General features: G+C 40.5%; 1 pseudogene; it reads left to right on the top strand.

The window, feature by feature from the left end:
* The first annotated feature begins 2925 nt into the window (after nt 1-2925).
* Nucleotides 2926-23505, top strand: LOC136165519 (adenomatous polyposis coli protein-like; annotated as a pseudogene).
* Nucleotides 23506-23753: the final 248 nt, after the last annotated feature.

Raw genomic sequence — 23753 nt, 5'->3', positions numbered from 1 at the left:
ACTACTCGGCAATTAAAAGGAACAAATTGTTGACACACACTATAACTGAGGTGAACCTCAAAAACATTATACTGAGTAAAAGTAGCTAGACATGTAAGTCCGTATATTCCATTTACAATAAACGTACAGAAAAGGCGAGTTTACAGAGCAGAGTCATAGTTACTTGGAGCTGTGAGTGGGAATGGGGATTACCTATAAATGAGCATGAAGGATCTTTTTAGAATGATGAAAATGGTCTAAAACTGAAATATAGTGATTCTTGGTAAGTTTATTCAATGTCATTGAGTTGTACACTTAAAGTGGGTGAATTGTCTTAAAGGCATTTTAAATCCAACGTAACCAAAGCACAACTAATGATGGTCTCCTCCTAAGTCCTCCTTGTGACCCCCACATCCTCCAAATCCTCCTTCTCCTTTAGTATTATCTGTCTCCATGAATGGTACCACCATTATTCAGCTGTGTGAGCTAAGAAACAGAAGAGTAGTTTGTGACCCCAGATCTCTTCTTCCACTCACTGTATCCAGTCTGTCGTGCAGTCCTTCAGGTTGACCTCTGTCTCCAAGCATCAGTGCTTCCCTGGGTGTAAAGGACTGTCATCTCCCACTTACTTTAATATTTAGTCTGCAAGTTGATCTCTTGTGTTTCCCATCTTCTTAGACCATTCAAAATTTGAGTTTAAACGATCAGAATACATGCACCTTTTTCCTTTAGAGTATTGGTTATGTGGGGGCATGAGTGCCATCTGAGAATCACACTAAAATTCAACAAAATCATTAAGTTCCTTTTTTTTTTTTTTTTTTTTTTTTTAATATTATTTTATTAGTTGGAGGCCAATCACTTTACAACATTTCAGTGGGTTTTGTCATACATTGACATGAATCAGCCATATAGTTACACGTATTCCCCATCCCGATCCCCCCTCCCACCTCCCTCCCCACCCGACTCCTCAGGGTCCTCCCAGTGCACCAGGCAAGAGCACCTGACTCATGCATCCCACCTGGGCTGGTGGTCCGTTTCACCATAGATAGTATACATGCTGTTCTTTCAAAACATCCCACCCTCACGTTCTCCCCCAGAGTTCAAAAGTCTGTTCTGTACTTCTGTGTCTCTTTTTCTGTTTTGCATATAGGGTTATCGCCACCATCTATCTAAATTCCGTATATATGTGTTAGTATACTGTAATGTTCTTTATCTTTCTGGCTTACTTCACTCTGTATAATGGGCTCCAGTTTCATCCATCTCATTAGAACTGATTCAAATGAATTCTTTTTAACGGCTGAGTAATATTCCATGGTGTATATGTACCACAGCTTCCTTATCCATTCATCTGTTGATGGGCATCTGGGTTGCTTCCATGTCCTGGCTATTATAAACAGTGCTGCGATGATAAGTTCCTTTTTTTAACCATCTCTCTGTTCTACTCTTCACACTGTAATTCTTTGATATCCTAGAGCAAACCACGTTTCTCCCATCACAGCTCCTTTGCATATGGTCTCTATTTCCCTAAATTTTTGCATGTGGTCTCTGTTTCCTTCATCCTCTGCCATATCCCGTTTCCTAGAACTCCTGTTTATATTTTAGATCTCAGTCCAAACAATACTTCCTAAGAGAGCACTTCCCCCGACTCCCACAATGTCTGATGTCCCTCTGTTATATATCCTTATAAGCAACTTGTGCTCTTTTTTCAGAGTGCTTGTCGAAGTGTTTAACTTTACTGTTGTTTCTTTCATTATTTGATAGCATCCCTGACTAGACTAAATCTGGAAGAGTGCGTTGAACGATGCCTGGGTTTGTCAGTACTGTGTTCTCCAGCCCTATTGCAAGTAACTGACATAGCACATACTCAATAATTACTTTTATATTGACATCTTCAGTGATGTCAGTGTCAAATCTTTGTAGATTTAGTGCTCGTTGATTCATTTTTTCTCTTCACTGACTTTGTATTCTCTGCTTTAGATGATTTTGTTGAATTTTATGGTATCACTTTCCCAAGGTACTGTTTTTTCTTGTTTCTGAATTATTGGGACTACTTCTCTTTTGCCTATGTATAACTTACACTTGTTTATTGATGGAAATAGTATATGTAAATTATTTTAAAGTCACATTTTAAATGGTCTAGGAAAGCTTTATGTTTAAATAAATTCCAGTGGAAGCCATTTTGTAACATAGTTTTCCATTATTATGTCACAATTTTTAATGTGTAATTTTTAATTTTGCCTATAATGTTCCTAGAGGAGGCACACTGGTAATTGTTTCTATAAAAGATACTTGATTATTTTCTTTCTTTGATTCTGTGGTGATAGTTTTCAAAGTGACTGCTTTGTACTAGATATAATCTGTCTTGAAATTACTGCTTTTACTGGATATAATCTTGCCCTTTCACTTTACCTAACAGATGGTGGTTACATTAGAAAAGGTTTTGGTTTTATTCATATTAGAATCTAAGAGCTTATCTGTTGGTTTCATATTACTTTTATTAGCAGATGTATATAAAAATATATGTGTGTGTAAGTATAAATATACTTACATAGAAGGTATTTATAAGCTATAGTAACTGCTATATTTGCAGCTCTATTAAATACCAGAACCATGTGACCTTGCGGAAAAGACAGTTATTTGCTCTAGTTGGGTTATGTCCCCGATAGTGATGTGAGCACAGCTGGTGGAGGATGGTGTTTCTGTGGGTCTCAGAAAACCCTTTGTCTTGTGCAGCCCTAGTGTTCGAGGGACACACTTCACTTTGCTGTGACCGAGACAGGCAGCTGACAGCCCGCTGGAGGCTATGGAGTGCAGCTCCGTGCTTTTGTGAACCTGTGTCATTGAGGCCTTCAGAGCTTTAGAGCAAGAAAGAAGGAAAGCTGTGGGCTGAGAAAGCATGCACCGTTTTTGTATGTATTGATGTTAACTCCATATTAACAGAGGTCATCTCAGAGCAAGCATGAAGCTGGCTCACATGAAGCCGAACGGCAGAATGAAGGTCAAGGAGTGGCAGAAATCAACATGGCAACTGTGGGTAGCGGTCAGGTAAATAGATTATTTTATTAATTTCTTTTCTAGTTAACTATTTAAATATTTTAAAAGAAATACTGAGTGAGATGATTCTCACATGACCTGTTTCCTTCCTAAATGGATATCTCCAGAAGAATTCAGTACTAAAATGCTATGTCATTTTTCTTTATTATATTTAACTATGAAGCTTTCAAATTTCCAAGTATATTTTATAGCTCTAAAGTATGTGTCTCTGTTTTAGCCTAAAATGATTAATGTGAGTAGAGTTTCTTTGAAAAATAAATACTAAGCTGCATTTTGGTCATATGTGATTTGACCTAGTTATTACTGCTTGCATTGAATAGATTTGCTCTTTCTCTGTGGCATTCTAAGATATTTTTGTGTTTTTTAAAAAAATCATAAAGAGTTAATATTTTCATCTTCAGTTGTATTCCAGGATTATAGAAACCTAGCATTTAAATAAACAATTCTAATGCCCATTAAAATAAAAGTAAATAAATACCCTAGTCATATTTACTATTATCATCTTTAGCAAAATTATGGAAGACAATTTTTTAAAATGTAGAACATTATCTTGTTGTGCTGCCATCAGTTTTCTATTAGAGTTTGATTGGAATGTATCCTAATGAGTATTTTTCTTTGGAGTGTTCTGTATTCTCCACATTTTTTCAAGCAATATTTTATGTTTTAAATGAATGATTTTTTAAAATACAGTTTCAACTAAGTTGATTTTAAGGAAATTTTCTTACTGTTGATATAAAATATTCCTTTAGTGCCTATAGATTACTTTTAATGATACTATTTATTTGTTCTATTAGTTCATTAAAATTTAAAGCTTAAAATGTCTCATACTTAATTTAAATATTTAAATTTACCACATTTAAACAAAAATATACTTCATTTTAATATTACTGGTCCACATTGTACTGGATAATACTCTACAGATGGTAAATTAGGGCAAAAAAAAATTATATTCCAATAGTACATTTGGGTTCTTTGTCTACTACTTAGGGAGTTCTCTGAGATTATCATGTGTTCCTACACATATGTAGAAAGAAGTTCTGTCTTCTTGACAAAAATCTTTTTTTTTTGCTTTAGGATTAAGACCCACTATTAATACTTTGGGGTCATATTTCAATTATTATATCCTTTAAAGCCTCACCTAGCCAATAAGCTCAATATTTATTTTTTTAATTGAATTCTTATCTCATTTCTTATATCAGAATTTAACTCTGAATATATTAGATTTAATGTCAAAGATGAAAACTTTAAAAAACAGTTTACTTATTTACCTATGTTGTGTCTTAGTCGTGGCATGTGAGATCTTCTTCCCTGCGGCATGCGGGATCTTCTGTTACGCCGTGCAGGCCCAGAAGTCGTGGCCCTCGGACTTAGTTGCCTTGCAGTATGTGGGATCTTAGTTCCCAGACCAGGGGTCAAACTCGCATCCCCTGCATTAGAAGGCAGATTCTTAATCACTGAATCACCAGGGAAGTCCCCCAAATGAAAACTGTTAGAAATATTAAAAGTTAAGGAAATGAGCATAGAGTTTTTATAATCATGAAGTGAGTAGGAAACCATAAAAGAACCATAGGCTTCATTTAAAAATGTAAGACTTTAGTGTGCGATAAAATCATAACAAACTTACAAGACAAAAACCAAAATCACATTAATGACGCTACAGCTACTTCCAGATCTTAATGTAGATAAGAGGTGTGTCTGTGAGACTGTGATCCAGTTATGCCAAAATCCCTTTACCTGTCAGACTCTTGGGGTTTGTTCATTTCTTTTGTTATTTGCTCCAGAGACAAAACAGTTGACACTAACAAAACTGAAAATAATCTCTTTGACTTTCTCAGAATCACAGTAATATGATCCATCAAGCTCCTGCCCTAGTGCCCTTGGGGAAGGAAGTTCATTGTACCTCACCTGGTTTCCTGCCCACAGCCACTCTGCCAGAATGATCTTTCACGAGTAAATCACCCTCTTGGTAAAATCCTTTGTTGGCATCCATTGATTCTCAGAAAAAGACAAGCCTTACTACGACCTGTATAACCTGGCTCCTGCCTAAACTTGCCAGCTGTCTGTCACCCTTTGCTCTCAGCACGCCTGCCACGCTGGCCCTTCAGGACTTCCCCTTGACGGCTTCCTCTGCTGCAGCCTGCACACCATCTGCCCGTTCCCTCTTGTGCCTTCTCATCCCACTTCACTCAGTTAACAGCAGTTTGTGTGTGTCTGAACTTTAGCGTGATTTCTCTCAAGAGGCTTGAACTGTTCACATCCCATTACAGGCTGTCCTCGCTTGTTCTTCTCACCTTGAAGACCACATTTGCAGTTTTATATTTATTTATGTGGTTATTTCTGTTCTCCCTACTAAATTGTAAGCTCCAGAAAGACAAAGATTCTTTCCAGTTTTATTCATTTTTATATCCCCACAGTCCCTGATAAATAAATAGTAGATAATAGCAATGAATATATGTAGGTTGGAAGGGATAACTAACATCCCTTCTAGAAAGAGGGATTTTTGATCTGTGATTAATCTCCCTTGAATGTTAAATGAAAAGAGAAAGCTAGAAATAAATTATATGGGCTAGATCCCTACTTGCTTAGTATATAACTTTATGTGTAATTCATTTATGAATCGATCTCAGCTTTTCCATTTAATGTTTAGAACCAGATCTCTAGTGAGACAACCAGTAAGTAGTGATGAAGTTCAAACAAGACTGGGAAAGAGATGAAATGGTAGGAGAACCTTTTCCACTGCCAATAATATGTTTTTAAGCCTGTTATTATGGAAAATTTCAAATATATACAGAGGCAAACAGAGTAATAGAGTAATCTGCAGGTACCCTATATACTTTGTCCTCTGATTTTATTTTTGGAAAAGATCCCAGACATCATCATTTTTTGCTTAAATATTAAATACTTCACTGTGTATTTACAGAATATAACATTTTTTTAATTGAAATGTAGTTGATTCCTAACATTGTTAGTTTCAGGTATACAGCAAAGTGATTCAGTTATATTGTATTTTTCCAATTCTTTTCCATTTTAGGTTATTACAAGATATTGAATAAAATTCCCTAGGGCTTCCCAGGTGGTGCTAGTGGTAAAGAACTTGCCTGCCAGTGCAGGAGACAAAAGAGCTGCGGGTTTGATCCCTGGGTTGGGTAGATCTCGAGGGCATGGCAACCCACTTCAGTGTTGTTGCCTAGAGAATCCCACGGACAGAGGAGCCTGGCGGGCTATGGTCCATAGGGTCACAAAGAGTTGGATGTGACTGAAGCGACTTAGCATGCACACATGCACATACTATAAAGTAAATCCTTGTTTATTTTATATATATCAAAGTGTATGTATCTGTTAATCCCATACTCCTAATTTATCCCTCCTCCCATTTCCCCTTTAATAACTATAAGTTTGTTTTCTGTGTCTAAGAATACTTTCTTTTAAATTGAAAATACAGTTGATTTACATTATTGTGTTAGTTTTAGCTCTACAGCAAAGTGATTCAGTAACATATACATATTTTTTGGATTATTTATATCTGTTGATCCCATACCTTTAATTTGTCCTTCTCTGTCATCTGTGGTAACCGTAAGTTTGTTTTCTGTGTCTGTGAGTCTATTTCTGTTTTGTGTGTAGATATATTTGTATTATTTTTTAGACTGTACATATAAGTGATCTCATATAATGTCTGTCTTTGTCTGACTCCCTCACTTAGTATGGCATTCTCTAGCTCCATCCATGGTGCTGCAAGTGGCAGTATTTCATTCTTTTTTGTGACTTCTTAAACCATTGTATCTTCTTAAAACCATCATCTGTTGATGGGTACTTGGGTTCTTTCCAGGTCTTGGTTAATATAAATAGTGTTGCTGTGAACATTTGGGTGCATTTATCTTTTCAGATTAGAGTTTTCATCTTTTTTGGATTTATGCCCAGGAGTGAGATTGCTGGATCATGTGGTAACTCTATTTTTAGTTTTTTAAGAAACCTCCATACCGGTTTTCATTGTGGCTGTACCAATTTATATTCCCACTAACAGTGTAGAAGGATTTCCTTTTCTCCACATGCTCTCCAGACTTTTTGCTTTGATGGTGGCCATTTTTAATTTGAATTTCTCAGTAATCAGTGATGTTGAGCATCTTTTCATGATTTGTTGGCTATCTGTATGCCTTTTGAAGGAATGTCTGTTTAGGTCTTCTGTCCATCCTTTGATTTTTGTTGCTTTTATTTTTTATTTTTATTTTTTTGATACTGAGTTGTATGAGCTGTTTGTACATTTTGGATATTGACTGTCAATCAAATATTTTCTCCCAGTCTGTAGGCTGTGTTTCTGTTTTGTTGATAGTTTTCTTTACTGGAAAAAAATCTTTTAAGTTTGACTAGGTCCCGTTTATTTATTTTTGCTTTTATTTGTTTTCCCTTGGGAGACTGATCTAAGAAAATATTGCTATAATTTGAGACTATGAGACTATTTTGCCTATGTTTTCTTCCAGAAGTTTTATGGTATCATGTCTTATACTTATGTCTTTAAAACAATTTGAGGGATTTTGGGGGCTTGTTTGTTTATGGTGTGAGGGTGTGTGCTGACTTCACTGATTTACATGTAGCTGTCCAGCTTTCCTAGTGTCACTGGCTGAAAAGACCGTCTCTTCTCCGTTGTGTGTTCTTATCTCCTTTGTCAAGGATTAACTGACTGTAGGTATGTGGGTTTACTTCTGGGTTCTCTATCCTGTTCTTTTGGTCTGTGTGTCTATCTGTCATGTTTCTGTACAAATGCCATGCTGTTTTGATTACTGTAGCTTGGTAGTATTGTCCGAAGTCCCAAAGCACTCTGCAGATTTAATGCAATTCCTGTCAAGATGCCTATGACATTTTTCACAGAACTAGAACAAATAATACTAAAATTTCTATGGAACTACAAAAGGCCCAGAATTGCTAAAGCAGTCCTGCAGCCAGAGGACACCTAGAATACATAACTATTATGCCATTATTACACTCCCAAAGAAACTAACAGTAGTTCCTCGGTAGCATCAGATTTCAAATTTGCAGTTGCTTCGTAAATGTCATAATTTTTAAATTTATGTGACACAAGGGCCAGATAAAGTCCATGCACAGAGATTGGTTAGTGTGTCTTTGAAGTTTCTTTTAATCTATAGATTTCTTCTTTGTCTCTTAGATTTTTGCTGTATATTTATTGAATAACCAAAGTTATTTGTCTTCTCAAGTTTTCCATAGTCTGAATTTTGCTAGGAACATCTGCATGGTGAAGTTTGACCTATCTCTCTGTCTTCTGTATTCCCTGTAAATTGGTATTGGGTCTAGCAATGTGATCAGATTTGGTCTCAGGCCCTCATTCTATGCCTGAGACTTTCATAGGTAGCATAGTGGTCTTCCACCAGAAAGCACATAACATCTTTTTGTGATATTCACAGCATTTATACTTAATGTCTACCTTTATTAATTCACTAAGGGTTGTAGAATTAGCTGTAGTACTTTAATAAAGAGAAACTTCTCATCTACTGTTGGGCCACTTCCGTGTACCATCTGTATGAAAAAAGGCAAGGTGAGGAGGGTGCTTGCTTCTTTTGCTTCTTCTCCCTCTTACACAGTTTCACAGAGAGTTGGAGACTGTTGCTACCTTTATGGTGAACTTCTTAGAGTCACTTTGTTTTGTTTTGTTTTGTTTTCTCAGAAAAATACTGTTTTTTGAGTCCCTTCCTAAAGTGAGCAAGTAGATAATAGAAGAGGGATTTGTACCCAGCAAGTGTAGTTGAAATTGACTGTGTCCCAGCTGTACTGATTGAACTGCCAGGCATAGTCCTTCTTGGGCCCCTCGGCACACATTTGAGTGCCTCTGATGGCAGTGGATATTGAAAGGTGGATAAAGGAGGACCAGAAGATAGAGAAGTGCTTGATTCTAATGTGTGTTGAAAAGGAGATGCAGGTCAGAAGCAACAGTTAGAACCAGACATGAAACAACAGACTGGTTAAAAATCTAGAAAGGAGTACATCAAGGCTGTATATTGTCACCCTGCTTATTTAACTTATATGCAGAGTACATCATGAGAAATGCCAGGCTAGGAGACTCACAAGCTGGAATCAGGATTGTTGGAAGGAATATCAGCAACCTCAGATATGCAGATGATACCACTCTAATGGCTGAAAGTGAAGAGGAACTAAAGAACCGCTTGATAAAGGTGAAAGAGGAGAGTGAAAAGGCTGGCTTAATATTCAACATTCAAAGAATGAAGATCATGGCATCCTGTCTTATCATTTCATGGCAAGTCGATGGGAAAAGTGGGAACAGTGGCAGATGTTATTTTCTTGGGTTCCAAAATCACTGCGAATGGTGACTGCAGCCATGAAATTAAAAGACACTTGCTCCTTGGGTGAAAAGCTATGACCAACCTAGACAGCATATTAAAAAGCAGAGGCGTCACTTTGCTGACAAAGGTTCACATAGTCAAAGCTATGGTTTTTCTAGTAGTCATATACGGATGAGAGATTTGGACTGTAAAGAAGGCTGAGCAGTGAAGAATTGATGCTTCACTGTGAAGAATTGAACTGTGGTGTTGGAGAGGACTCTTGAGAGTCCCATGGACTACAGGGAGATCAAACCAGTCAATAGTAAATGAAATCAACCCTGAATATTCATTGGAAGAACTGATCCGGAAGCTCCAATACTTTGGCCACCTGATGCAAAGAGGCAAGTCATTGAAAAAGACCCTGATGCTGGGAAAGATTGAGCACAAGAGGAGAAGGGGGCAAAGGAGGATGAGATTGTTGGATGGCATCACCAACTCAAAGGACATGAGTTTGAGTAAACTCCAGGAGATAGTGAAGGACAGCTTGGCATGCTGCAGTCCATGGGGTCACAGAGAGTCAGACTTGGCTTAGCGACCGAACAACGATAACCATTTCTTACAGGTTACTGCTTCTCTGGTCCCTCTGAAGGATGTTGGTGCAGACTTAATCATAATAAAAAGGCCCAGGAAAGATTCTCAAGACTCAAGTTCTGGCTTATAGGTAGTATGGGTATGGGAATGTTCTCTTGGAATCTCCTTATAATAAATCCATCTAGGTTTCTAGCTAGAGAGTTTGGGAGAGCAGAGTGGAGAGTGTCCCAAAATCAAGAATCTATATAGAAAGATACTAAGTCTGAAGCTTAAAGGTGATTGATGTCTACACTGAAATGAATGTCAGAACATGTTTCATCGTAGACATGGGTTTTTCCTTGCTTTGTAATGTAACCTCTTGTTTCTCTTCTGTTTCAAACAATATGTTAGTTATCTATTGCTGCCTGACAAATTTAGCAGCTTAAATCAGCAACCATTTATTGTCTTTGTAGGTCAGGAATCCTGGTGCAGCTTAGCTGAGTGCCTCTGGTTCAGGGTCTCTCATAGGCTGCAGTCGCCATGTTGGCTGGGGCCACAGTCATTTCAAGATTTGATGAGGGGAGGATCTGCTTCTAAACTCACCATATGACTGTTAGCAGGCCTGAGATGTCCAGGCTGTCGGCCAGTGGTATCATTTCTTGCCACCAAGGCCTCTGCAAAGAGCAGTTCATAGTGTAGTATCTGGCAATCCCTCAGAGAAGAACAAGAGAGGGTGTCCAGGATGGAAGCCACAGTTTTTGTAAACTTATCTTGAAAGTGACTTCTCATCATATCTATAGCAGTCTGTTCGCTAAAAGCCTTACACAAAATCTGGCCTACACTTAACCACAGGAGTAGTTCACAAGGTGGTGAATTCTAGAAGACAAGGCTCCTTACGGGTTGTGTTACATCCTCACTACCAGAAACAGTCAAAGTATTTAGATATCCTTAAAGACAGTATGCTTGCTTCAGCATAAGGAGTCATTCATTTCCTCCTGTAGATCAAAAGCAGCCCTTTGCCAAAATTTCCTTAAAAGTCTCCCACCTGCTCTCTTTATCTTGAGTCTTGGTCCCTCAACTCCATCCTCCTTATTGCAATCAGAAGAAGCTCTTAATCTCCAAGTGAGTCAGTTTCTCTGTCTCTCTCTCTCTCTCTCTCTCTCTCTCTCTCTCTCTCTCTCTCTCTCTCACAGGCACACACACACGTACACATTCTTTGTGACCTGTGCTTAGGGCCTCTGCCTCATCTGAGCTGCTGTGTGGCTGACCCTCCTCTTTTTTAAGGAGACACCTCTCTGTCGTTCACAGTCAGACAGCCCTTTACTCTACAATCCCGAGCTGAGTGCCCGCCACTCCTGTCTGCACACCTGCGCTCGTCACGGCACTGTGTGTTTACATGTTGAGCAACCTGTCCAGGCTCCATATGCAGCGAGGGTGGGGGTGTCTTACTCACTTACATTCCTACAGACTAGCATTGCACCAAGAAAGGACAGAAATGGTATGGACATAACAAGCAGAAGATGCTAAGAAGAGGTGGCAAGAATACACAGAAGAAGTGCACAAAAAAGACCTTCATGACCCAGATGACCACGATGGTGTGGTCACTCACCTAGAGCCAGACATCCTGGAGTGTGAAGTCTAGTGGGCCTTGGGAAGCATTTCATCACTCAATGGGGCTTTCTTCCAGCCAGTGTATATTTAGCTGAATATGGTTTCATGCCTTTTGATTTGGGAAAGAATATTACTCTTAGAATGTCTTCAGTGTTTGGTTTCTTCTACATTGTACTTTGTCTTTTACAACAGTTTTTTTTTTTCCTCCTTCAGTCTTTCTCTAAATTCTACTCAAGTTTATAGATAAAAATACTCATTTTGAGCAGTTATAAATGTTCACACTTTAATGGTATATTTAGCTATTTACCCTAAAGACAGTTCATTTGGAGTATCTTAGCATGAAGCTAGCTATATTTATCTATAATCTAAATTATACTGTCTATAATTTGCTTAATTTCTAGGGGTCAAGTACACGAATAGATCATGAAACAGCCAGTGTTTTGAGCTCTAGTAGCACACATTAAGCTCCTTGAAGGCTGACCAGTCATCTGGGAACCAAGGTAACGGATTATAGAGTCTTGTCGCTAGAACTCTGAGTGCTCTACTAAAACATTCTTCATGCTTCTTTTAATTTTGGCTTAAGTATTCTTTTGTTTCCATCATCGCAGTCTCTTAAAGAAATGACAGCCAGGTCTCTGCAAGCATCCTGAGGTGCAGCCCACAGCTGGCTCGCCCCCCTGAGCTCTCCCCTCCCCGTGACTTTCTGCCTGGCTGCCCTGGCTGCAGTGGTGCAGCCCTCCGCTTCCCACCCTGCTGCACAGTGACCCTCAGGGTCCTCGCCAGCCTGCAGAGCTCTTCTTGGGCTTTCCTTCTTTACAGAGCGTTTTCTGACCCAGGGCCCTCGCGCCTGCCCATGCAGTCTGTGTCTGCCTCCTTTGAAGCACTACATTTGGAGCACGGGGACTATTTTTTAAACAGTATATTTTCCATTACATCTAAATACTTCCTTGTTTTCATAGCATATTCTACATACTCTTTCTTTACTTTAGTAATATAATGGCTCTGAGGAAAAGCATTACATAACTAATGTCGATATAAGAAATGAATTTTAGAGTAGCAGTGATATTATTAATATAAAACTTAATCCTTTTAGTAACTCACAATAGTTACTACTTGGGATCACTAATATGCCAGTAACTGCTAAGACTTGTACGTAAACTATCTCTGATCTTTTCCAAAACCCTTTGAATGTATTATTCTTGCCCCTCTTTTAAGTGAGAATACTAAAGCCAAAAAGATGGTAATTAAATTAGAATTCCACCCCAGTCTGTCCAACACGAGTAGTTTTTACTGTAAAGAAAACCTTTAATATATAAGAGTACTATTGCTTGAAAACTGGCAGCTTGAATACCATTTCCTTTTGGAGTGATTTTTGCATGATAATATTAAGACCTTACTACATTTTTGAATGCCAGCTACTGTCCTGTATACATGTGTGACTTTAGTTAATCTTCACAAAGAAAACCCTATTAGGTAAATTACTCCGTTTGGCAGCTGAGACAGCTGGACCTCAGAGAACTCTGGTAACCTGCTTGTGTCACACAGCTCACTTGCAAATAGTAGGACATTACCAGAAGAGTCTCAAGGTGGCTAAAGTTGCCCCTGGTTTGGAACCACTAATTTATAGATATGATGCATTTCTATAATAGCCTCAACTTTCACACAGTAGCTCTTGCTTTTAAAAAATGCGGTTGATCACAGGACAGGATGACTGGGTGCTATTTCCTGTTTCTGATCTGCTTCTGAGTAAATTCTTGGAATTTACAGGAAGGGAGTAATGATGCTTACCAGCTGCTTAAAAAAAATTAAATAAGAATATTGACTTTGTATCTCTATATGATCAGGGATCATCCCTATATGATCCCTTTATGAGAAAATACTTTTACATGTATAAGGGAGATATCATAATTTTAACAATATTATAATCTGGTGACGGTTAGCAATTGCTTAGAACCAGTACTTAGTAAATAGTAATTGCTAAAAAACATTTTCTCTTTACTGATTATGGTTGTAGATTTTAAAAAGTAAAATTTTTAATTGTGTAAAGAATTTTAGATAAACCACATTTCTTGCTCTGTATGTGTTGGTAGGTGTGTGTGTGTGTGGTGGGTGGGGGAGATGTGAGAAAGAGAAAAATCAGTTGATTGTCTTTCATTATGATAACAGATTTTCACCCACTGATCCAGATAATAGCAGTTTAGGTATGCAAGAACCTACTGTCTCCTTATGACTATATACTACCACTACTAATATTTACTCATAAAGAAGATGGTGATAATGATTATAGCAATATGGATTTTGAAATAACGCTCATTACTTCATCCTGGAAAGAGATTTTTGTTTTTGTTTCTGTTTTTGTTTGAGTTACAGCTAATATCCCATTCATCACTTCATTGGTGTTGGCTTTTGGCTATTAAAGTCATAATTTTGTTTCTAAACTCATTTGGCCCACAGGTGGAAATGGTGTATTCATTGTTGTCAATGCTTGGTACTCATGATAAGGATGATATGTCGTGAACTTTGCTAGCTATGTCTAGCTCCCAAGACAGCTGTATATCCATGCGACAGTCTGGATGTCTTCCTCTCCTCATCCAGCTTTTACATGGCAATGACAAAGACTCTGTGTTGTTGAGCAATTCCTGGGGCGGTAAAGAGGCTCTGGCCAGGGCCAGTGCAGCACTCCACAACATCATTCACTCACAGCCTGATGACAAGAGAGGCAGGCGTGAAATCCGAGTCCTTCATCTTTTGGAACAGATACGAGCTTACTGTGAAACCTGTTGGGAGTGGCAAGAAGCCCATGAACAAGGCATGGACCAGGACAAAAATCCAAGTATGTTCCATATGGTGCATGTGACAAAGCAAATGTAAAAGTTTTTGAAATGAAAAGTTTTTTAATTAGGACGGTGTCTTTATGAATCAGAGTGGGAAATTCATATTAGCCACCTGCACCGCTCACATAGTTTAAAGCTTAATTTCTCTATTTCCCTAGGAAAAAAAGTTAGCAAAGGGAAATGTTGTGTGCACTACAGTACAACCAGAAAATAACAGAAAATCAAAGTAGACTTAAACAGTCATAGCATAGTTGATCTAGAAAGAACTTGAGCGATTATGTTCTCCTTCTCTTGAGATTAAGCTCAGGAAAGTGACTTTACGTAAGTTCCTTCAGCTGTGAGTGACCAAGCCGTTCTCTTATATTTGCATATCGCTTTACTCAGTGGATGCAGAGCTGTGTTATATCTGTTATTTGATCCTTAGAACAGCCTTGTGAAGTAGGAAGAGAAGATATTATCATCTTCATTTTACAGATGAAGAGACTGAGGTTCAGAGAGGCCAAAAGACTTGCCTGTGGCTTCACAGGTAGTGGGTGGGGGATCCAGGGCCAGAGGCCAGACCCCCTGACCCTCAGCCCAGTGTCCTTCCCACTTCACTGCCTGTCTTCAGGCCTTGGGGCCCCAGCTGCTGGGGTGATCAGCCACCCAGCTTTTTTCTCAGGGAGAAACCCTCTCCCCCAGGAGCAGGGATCATGGGAGTTGGGACCCTTGAGGAGATAAGTTACTTCATTCCTGTAGGAAGAACCAAAAGCAGTAAGTATATAAGGTAAGACCTCCTTTCACCTGGTAAGAACCCACACATAGACATACACACAGCAAAGGACTATCGAGTCAGTATCTTGATTGGGGGAGCAGGAGAAAGACTGATGATGAGAACTTGATCTATAAAGATTTAGTAGATTTCTCTTAGGGTTAGGTATAAAGGTGAATTTATTTAAAATTAAAAAATTTTCAACAGTAAGAATATAGCAGAAATGTCCTTTCTGTTTGTCCTAGGGCTAGGGAGAATTAATAAGTTGCTTTACTGGGAGAACATTATCTTTCTGGATTGTTTTCTTTGGCTGTCCACAATTATGTAATGACTTGTATTGTGTGCTCTTAATACCTGTTCTCAGACAAGTTAAATAGAATAAATACTATTACTTCTGAAAAATAGACTTGGTTTTTCAATTTTTATTTCAAGTAACAGTTTTGAAACTTTATGTATAGCACTAAATGTGTAAGTACATTTTCTTAGACACTTTTCCTTTAAATTTTTATTTACTATCTGGTGTCTATATAATAAACTTTCTCTACTAGAGTTGCACTAGGTTTCTCTATACATTTCTATACAGCCATGTGCCTTTCAGCTTTGAAAATATAAATTATAAATAAATAGTTTTATACCAAAATGTTTTTATTATTTCAAATAACCAGTATAATTTTTAAGTTATTAGTTGAATTATAGCATAAACCTACATGGGAGTTAGTCCAGCAGACTTGGTGAAAGGCTGGTGAGGGGTAAACATTTTTACAGAACCAAAGAAAGCCCTTTACCTGTATTTTCCTTTCCATGTGTATAGTAGTTATTCATCTCTTCAGCAAATACTTGTTGATTCACTAAGCTACCATGCATGAGAAGTATATCTGCAAACTCAGTATTTTTTAGGTATAATAAACATCACTACTTTGAGAAAACAAAGCATTATGGTTTATGTCAACTTTATTTTTCAGTGCCAGCTCCTGTTGAACATCAGATCTGTCCTGCTGTGTGTGTTCTAATGAAACTTTCATTTGATGAAGAGCATAGACATGCAATGAATGAACTCGGTAAGATAAAAATGTTTCTTAATGCCATAGAAGAATCCTGAAGATTTTTTGTCATTGTTGAATTAGGATATAAGGTCACTAACTTCTATTACCATCTGTTTCTTCCTTGTAGCAAGTGACTGGTTTCAAGAGAAGACAATGTCCTAAGTGACAGAAACTGCTACCCTTTTATAGCCTAACTTGGGTTTTTAAAATCTTAGCCAGAGATGGGCGAAAATAAATAAATAAATGGGCCACTCCTGCCAATATTGTCAAGGTAGACTCTGGGTGACAGTTGGTGGGAGGGTAATTTGAATCGTTTTGAGATGTGATGATGTGGAGCTTTGTAATTATTTTTGAACTCAGTCACCTCTGATGGACACAGGAATGAATTATTATTAAGATTCTCATTTATCTTCATGGTCATCCGTACTTTACTGGATTTTCATGATAAGCAGTGTGTTTGGTATCTCTGAAACTCGTCAATAATGGAAAAAGCATTATTCTCTAATTTATGTTAGAAAGCATTCCATTAATTTTGGAAGGATTACTCTCAGTATGTATTCTCACATACTCTGAACCTTACAGAACCTGCCTCTGTGGCCCGCATTTTTCATGTGATGGTTTCTCTTTGGTTTCTAGGTTCATTTTGCACATGTGGTATTTGTAAGTTGCATCATGCTGAGCCATCTCATGTGAACCTGGATAGCTGTAGTCATGCCACAAGCAAGAAGCACGCACTGAGTCTCCATCTTGGTGTAGCTGTGCCCTTGCTTTCTGTGCTGTTTATGTTACCTTTCATTCCAGGCCCCGCTTTGCATCTCTGCCACCCTTACCATTTTCATTCATCATTTATCTTCAAAGTGACAAAGTTGTGAGTTTCTTAAGACGCAGAGAACCTGAACAGCTGAGAATGAGTGCTGTCCCCTTGAGACCGTCATTTTGGGAGGCTGTGTGTACTTGGTCTCCGCCGGCCCCCAGCTGCACGTTTCTCCCCACAGGCCCTAGCCCACTTGATTCTCTTCCCTTACTCCCCAGGTTCCTGTGAAATTGAGTATGCACTTGTGAGTTCTCCCCTCCTCAATACAATCCAGCATTGGTGAAATTTCAAGTTTGGGTGGTTTTTTTGGTTTTTTTTAACACTCATAATAATGAGAAAAATAATGAACAAACAGGAAAACTAATCCAGTTTTAAGCTCCCACAAATGTTTTCTCTAAATGTCCCTGTGTTCCAATGAACTGTAGACTAGGACTGACCCACATTAATCATCTGAATTTCCAAGTGAAATCTAGACTCAGTATTTGTTCCTCTTCCTTCTTCAGGTAGGAAGGCTACCCGGGGCATTTCATCCCAGGAGCTATGGCAGGGGCTTTCAGGTGAGGAGCAGGATGGGGCCTATGGGGGTGTTACTGTGGGGATGTAGCCACAGGGGATTACCTTCTCACTCCTAGCCTCTGACTTTGCGTTGGAGCCAAAGAAGAAACTAGGTGTGTAGACTGTGGATAGATGCAGTCAGGTAGCACAAGGGATCTGACAGTGAGGGATAGGAGGAAAGAAGTCCCAAGTAGATGAAGAAAAATTCCTAAGCCCAGTCAGCTAGGACTGTCTTTTGTAGATGCAAGAAAATTCTACAACCATTAGGGTCATTTAAGTTTGCAACTATTAGTGTTGCAAGTTTTAGACTATAATACCAGGAATGTACACATTTATTAATTTCCAACTCTGTCCTAGAAACTGTGCTAGGCACTAGATAACAAAATGAAATCCAGTAAGTGGCCCAGGTGATTCTTATGGGACTAAAAATGCCAAAGCTTCTTTCTTTCTGGCCTCTTAAAAAATACAAAGTCTTTTACACTAAATTTCATTCTGCTCAACAAAATAAATTATATGCTCTTATTCAAGTTATTTGCTTATATCCTTACCCGATTAATAAAGTCTCTGGTGCTAAATATTCAGTTTTTGTTTTACTAGATACAGAAACCTCCACCATAAACTCCTAGTTCTATTAAAACAGACACTGGCCCTGCCTATATTTCTAGATACTTTAAACAATTTTTACAATCTTTTTCTATTAAACATATTATAAGTGTTCCTTATAATCCACAGACACGAGACATAGTCGAACGAGCACCTCACACACTAAAGTTACAAATAAAAAGAACTTAAAGAAAGGGGAATACACAGGAACACTGCTGTCTTCCTTATCCAGAGCAGACTTTACTAGATTCCAACATAAGATATTTTCTCAACCCATCACTATTGTTAATACAGCTTTATTCATTTTAAAGTTTTTAAACCTGCCACAGGGAAATATTTTAACCAGGGCAGAAAGGCATTTCGAGGAACTGAAGGACACGTCTCTTCCCCTGCCCATTTGGTACCAAGACGGGTTAATGAAACAATGGAAATCTGGGAAACTAATCTTACAGGGAAAAGGATATGCTTGTATTTCCCCAGGTGGATCCAACAAACTTTTTCCTCGGAAAATTCGACCCAAGGGGGCCCCCGACATTCAAAATGGAAACAACAAAAGCCCTAAGAGGAAGACGTTCCAATACAGGCCATGGCTGCGCTAAAGATCTCCAGAAAGCACCACCCTCAGTGACATCTGTAAGGCATAGTTCCGGCCAGGCAGAAAAGGAGAGCCGACCTCAACAGAAGTAGGTTGCCTTTGTTCAGGCAAGGAGGGGCGACAGTCGGCCTAACGACAAGGCTGAGCACCGAGAGGGATCAGGGAGGCTTCATACTTATAGGGAGGTTTGTGGAAGCAATAAGGGAAACGTCAATCAGGCGGGATATTTTAAGTATTCTTTTGTTGAAATGACACTCTATAGTTGGGCAGAGGGTGATAAGTCTTCTGGGCGGGTGTAGGGGGTGGTAGGTTTCCGGACAGGGGGTGATAAGTCCCAGATAGATGCAACTGGCCTGGAGCATCAGGATGGAACTAAAATTATGCTTTGTTTTCTCCAAAGTTAGATGATTCAGCAAGGGGCCTTTGAGACTGTTGCTCTCTTTTCTAGGCCCAAAAGACTCCTTCATTCCAGACCCTGAAATCATAAAAAAAAAAGGGGGGGGGGGAGAAGGGCGCCTTATCTCTCTGGCTACTTCCTGCCGGATGGTGCGACGGTTTTGGGTCTGGAATGGAGGATCGTCCTAGGGCCCACAGTCTCCTTTTTTCTGAGCTTGAGGTGAGGCTCTCGAGAAGAAGAAAACAGTCTTGACCTGATCTCAAGAGATGGCCCGAATCCGTTCTTGGAGAAACCTTTGAAAGAGATTAAAGAGACAGGGTCCAGATAAGAGGAATAGAATGATAAATACTAATGGCCCCAGAAAGGGAGCAGCCAAGGGAGGATCTGTGGGAACAGGTTTTGGGGAATGTAAAGGTTTTCTAACTCTTTCTGCGGCATTCAATTCTGTCTCTAAGTTCTCTGACTCGACCCTGGACTATCCCCGTTTCATTAGCAAAATAGCAGCAGTCCTCTCCTAGGAAAAGGCAGGTCCCTCCCTTTTCTGCAGTGAGAAGGTCCAGGGCTCGCCTATTTTGTAGGGCCACAGAAGCTAATGAGTTAATTTGTTTTGGGATTGAAACGAAGGACTCTACTACCTGCTCCATGTCTTCATTAAGTTCTTGGGACAGCTTGTAATAGAAATGGGCAGAGGTCCAGATGCCTCCCATCCCGGTGCCTTAGGGCTGCTGCTATCTATGCCAGTCCCAACCAGGAGGGGGGGGGGGGGCGATGACAGCTCATCTTTTTCTGTGGGAAAGTTCCCCTTGGGGGGTAAACTCTTTGTTCTAGCTCTCCCTCTTCGAGGAATGTTAGGCCTGGGGTCAGGAAGACCAAGATGCAGGGTCCACGGGGGTCTAAGGAGAGGCATGAATATGCATAGGTCCCACAGAGAATGAAGATTCCTGGATTGGTGCAATTATTTGTGCTGTTCCAGAGAACCCAAGTGGAACAGAAGGAGGGAGTGGAGTTTGTAAGACCAGTGCAGTTGGGACTAGAGTAGTCAATACAGGTTAGGTTTGAAGAGGCTGAGAGTAAGGACATTGTCAGAGACTGGCCCAATGAGTTGTGTAGTTTTCTGTTGGGAAGGGGAAGTACAGTTGCCCTGTGACAGCCAGGTTGAGGGTAAGGGAATGGCTCTGTGTGGTGAGGGAGAGAGTGACATGCATATCCAACACTGGGATGTGTGTGGTGTGTACTGGAAGAATTGAAAGGAAGAGTTGAGAAGGCGGGGAAGGTGTTGGTTGCCAGAGGTAGGTTTTAGGAGAGGCCGTAATTGGGAAAGGAGGTCTAGGTGTTTGTAAGGCTCAGGGGTCAACTGTAACCGGGAAATTATGTTCTTTGTAACTTGTTCTTGTTTCTTTTCCCGATTTTGATCTAGTACCCCACCCCCGTCTGAGTACCCCCAGTGGGTAATGGGATAGAAACATATGTTTCTTCCATTTGGCTTATGGCAGGTACTCATGAAACTCCCTCTCTTTTGTACTTTGACAGTGAGTAGGGATTTGGACTTCCCGCCCCCGAGGTTCATGTCATGGTGCATGGTTTTGGAGCTGTATTGTAACATGAGGAATGTACGTAGGAATAAATGTCTGAGCAGGGGCAGGGAGTAGCCAGGAGGCTGGGGAGTGCAGCAAGGATAAGGAGCAGGGGAGTCATGGGGCTGTTAGTTAGACAGTACAGAGGAAATAGCACCCTAGGAGTAGAACCCAGCTAGCAATGTAGGCGATACCCACGGAAAGATGAAGAATAGGTGGCCAGTCCTGAGGGGAGACAGTTACTAGGCCTACAGCAAGGATTAAGATTAGGAGTGCAGCTATAGTTAGAGAGACAGGGAGAGGTCAGTCAGGGTGAGGGGCAGAAGGCCCCAAGTTGGTGGTGATTTGAATCTGAGGAGGAACAGTGCTCATTAGGATGTAGAATGATGTAGAGAATGAGAGTAAAGAAATCAGTTTCGTCTGGAGTCAGGTTGTAGAAGGTTCCCTGGAGCCACAGTTGAGACACCAGTGCAGTCAGGTCTTTGAAGGAAGTTCCTGTTGGGGCGCTGATCCAGAGGTCTTGTAGTAGTTGGGTCAGGAGCAGTTGTAGGTTGAAGAGAGTCCAGGTCATTCAGTGTCCTCTCCGATAGTTGGCAGGGGTTGTCGCTGGGTGAATTTTAAGGAGGTGGGTGCTGTGCGGGAGACCTGATAGGTGTCATTTAAGGAGGGCAGCGCAGGATTGGAGGTGACCCATTTTAGACGAGAGAGGTGTACCCAGGAGGCGACCTTTTTGAATTTAGCTGCAGTTGGGGCAAGGAGGATGACTTTGAATGGTCCCTGCCACTGTGGGGTTAGGTCACCCTGGGGATGATCAGACAGATAGGCCATGTCCCCAATTTGTAAAGGGGGCAGGGAGGCTTGGGGGTCAGGGGCAGGCAGATTGTGACTGATGTATTTCCAGAGGGCATTGCGGAGTTGCGTCAGCAGAGGGGGGAGTGTAGGAAGCTTGGTATGGGAGGAGGCTCAGGGGGGAGTCCAGGAGGGAGCCTGGGCCTTCCATACATCACCTCAAAGGGGCTCAGCCCCAGGGGCTTTCTGGGCAAAGCCTGTATTCTGAGGAAAACAATTGGTAAAAGTTTACTCCAATTCAGATGTACCTCGAGGGTTAGTTTGGTAAGGGTTTTTTTGATTGTTCTACTCATCCTTTCTACCTTTCCTGAGGACCGGGGAGGGTATGGAATGTGAAATTTCCAGGGTGTCTGTAAGAATTGAGGAAGTTGTTGGGTGCCCTTGGATGTAAATTCTGGGCCATTATCAGACTGTAGGGATGAAGGCAGGCCAAACCTGGGGATAATTTCTGTGAGGAGGATTTGGGCCACTGTGTGGGCTCTTTTGTCTGTAGTGGGAAATGCTTCTACCCATCCCGAAAAGGTGTCCCGCAGGAGGCTCCGAGGACCGCGGCCCCGGGCCAAAGCGACACACCTCCGGAGCCACGTGAACCCTGAGTAGCAAACGGGATGGTGGGGGGCGGTGGGGGGGGGAGCGGTGCGGCGCCGCTCGCTGCCCCACCCAGCTCCCGCAGGCTCGCAAGGCCGCTCAGGTTCCCAGAAGCGCCCCGGGCCGGGCCAGGCGGGTGCTGGCTGGGGGTGGCGGTGTGCGGGGCTGGGGCGGTGTCGGCTGCTCTCAGAGCTGCAGGGCCTGGCCGGCCGGAGTCCAGTCACGGGTCGTGCGGCTGGCTCAAGTGCAGCGCGCGCCCCCCGTGGAGAGCTGCGGTTCAAGGCCCGACCAGCAGGTCAGAACAAAAAGGGAGGTGCAATGCAGAGCTCTTAGGGCGCCTGGCAGCTGCCTCGGTCTAAGGACATACCACCCTGAACGTGCCCTGTCTCCTCTGATCTGGGAAGCTGAGCAGGTTCGGGCCTGGTTAGTACTTGGATGGGAGACCGCCTAGTAGTTAGACAGTTTTTTTATTTTTCTGAATGCTTACTTCAGAAAGTTAGAATTGGATGACTGTAAACAATAAAACGAATAATATTTTCATAATGTTAAGAATACAGAGTTGGATATTCTTTTTCCTGTTCTACCACAGCTAACTGGAAGTCAGTTGTAGTAAGTGTATATATATATATATATGTATGTATAATTTTTCTTCTCTATATGAATTTGCAAAGAGGTTTCTCTTAAAATACTGTGTTAATGTGCTATACATTTACCCCAGACTCTGTCTTCAAGTTGGTTCTGCCTAAGACTCATATTCAGACTTGACAAACTGGTATGTTTACTCATGCAAATGTTCTCTTAAGTTATGTGAATGAAAGTGTATTTGCTAGAAAACCTGCCTTTCTTCAAGATTCATGTCAATCATTTTGTGGCCGAGACAACTCACCCGGTGCTTAGGTTTTCGCAGAGTACATGTTGTAGGTGAGGGGCCTGGTGCTATTCTCTTCAGTTTTGAGACATTTCCTTTCTCTAATTAACAGACTGCTGGTAGTTATATGACATCTGGCCAAAGACTAGCAGGGGGACACTCTTTCCGCCCCCTTCTGATGCCTATGTCAGAGGCTTTCTCTATCTCCTTTATACTTTAATAAAACCTTATTACGAATAAGTCTCGATTTGAGAACACATTACCAACATATACTGGTTTCCAAATAACTTTTCTAAAATACTGTAGAAAAATTTCATATCATGATCCTTCTGGTAAGCTGTGAAATTTCTTCAAAAACACTAGATTTATTATTTCTCGCATTATCAACTCACAGCCTATACCACAAGCTGAGGTTTTTTTATATAAATGGGACTAAAAAACGCCGAAGCTTCTTTCTGGTCTGTTGAAAAATACAAGTCTTTTACACTAAATTTCATTCTGCTCAATGAAATAAATTATATGCTCTTATTCAAGTTATTTGCCTATATCCTTACCCCATTAATATAGTCTCTGATTCTAAATATTGAGTTTTTGTATTCCTAGATACAGAAACCTCCACCATAAACTCCTAGTTCTGTTAAAACAGACACTGGCCCTGCCTATATTTCTAGATACTTTAAACAATTTTTGCAGTATTTTTCTATTAAGAAAAAACGCCTCAGGGTGGTCCTCTCTCAGGGTCCTTGCCCCTGAGCCTGGGGGCCAGCGAGGGGCTCCACAC

Source organism: Muntiacus reevesi, chromosome 3 (assembly GCF_963930625.1).
Source record: "Muntiacus reevesi chromosome 3, mMunRee1.1, whole genome shotgun sequence".
Taxonomy (NCBI): Eukaryota; Metazoa; Chordata; class Mammalia; order Artiodactyla; family Cervidae; genus Muntiacus; species Muntiacus reevesi.
This window is presented reverse-complemented; position numbering and strand designations above follow the sequence as displayed.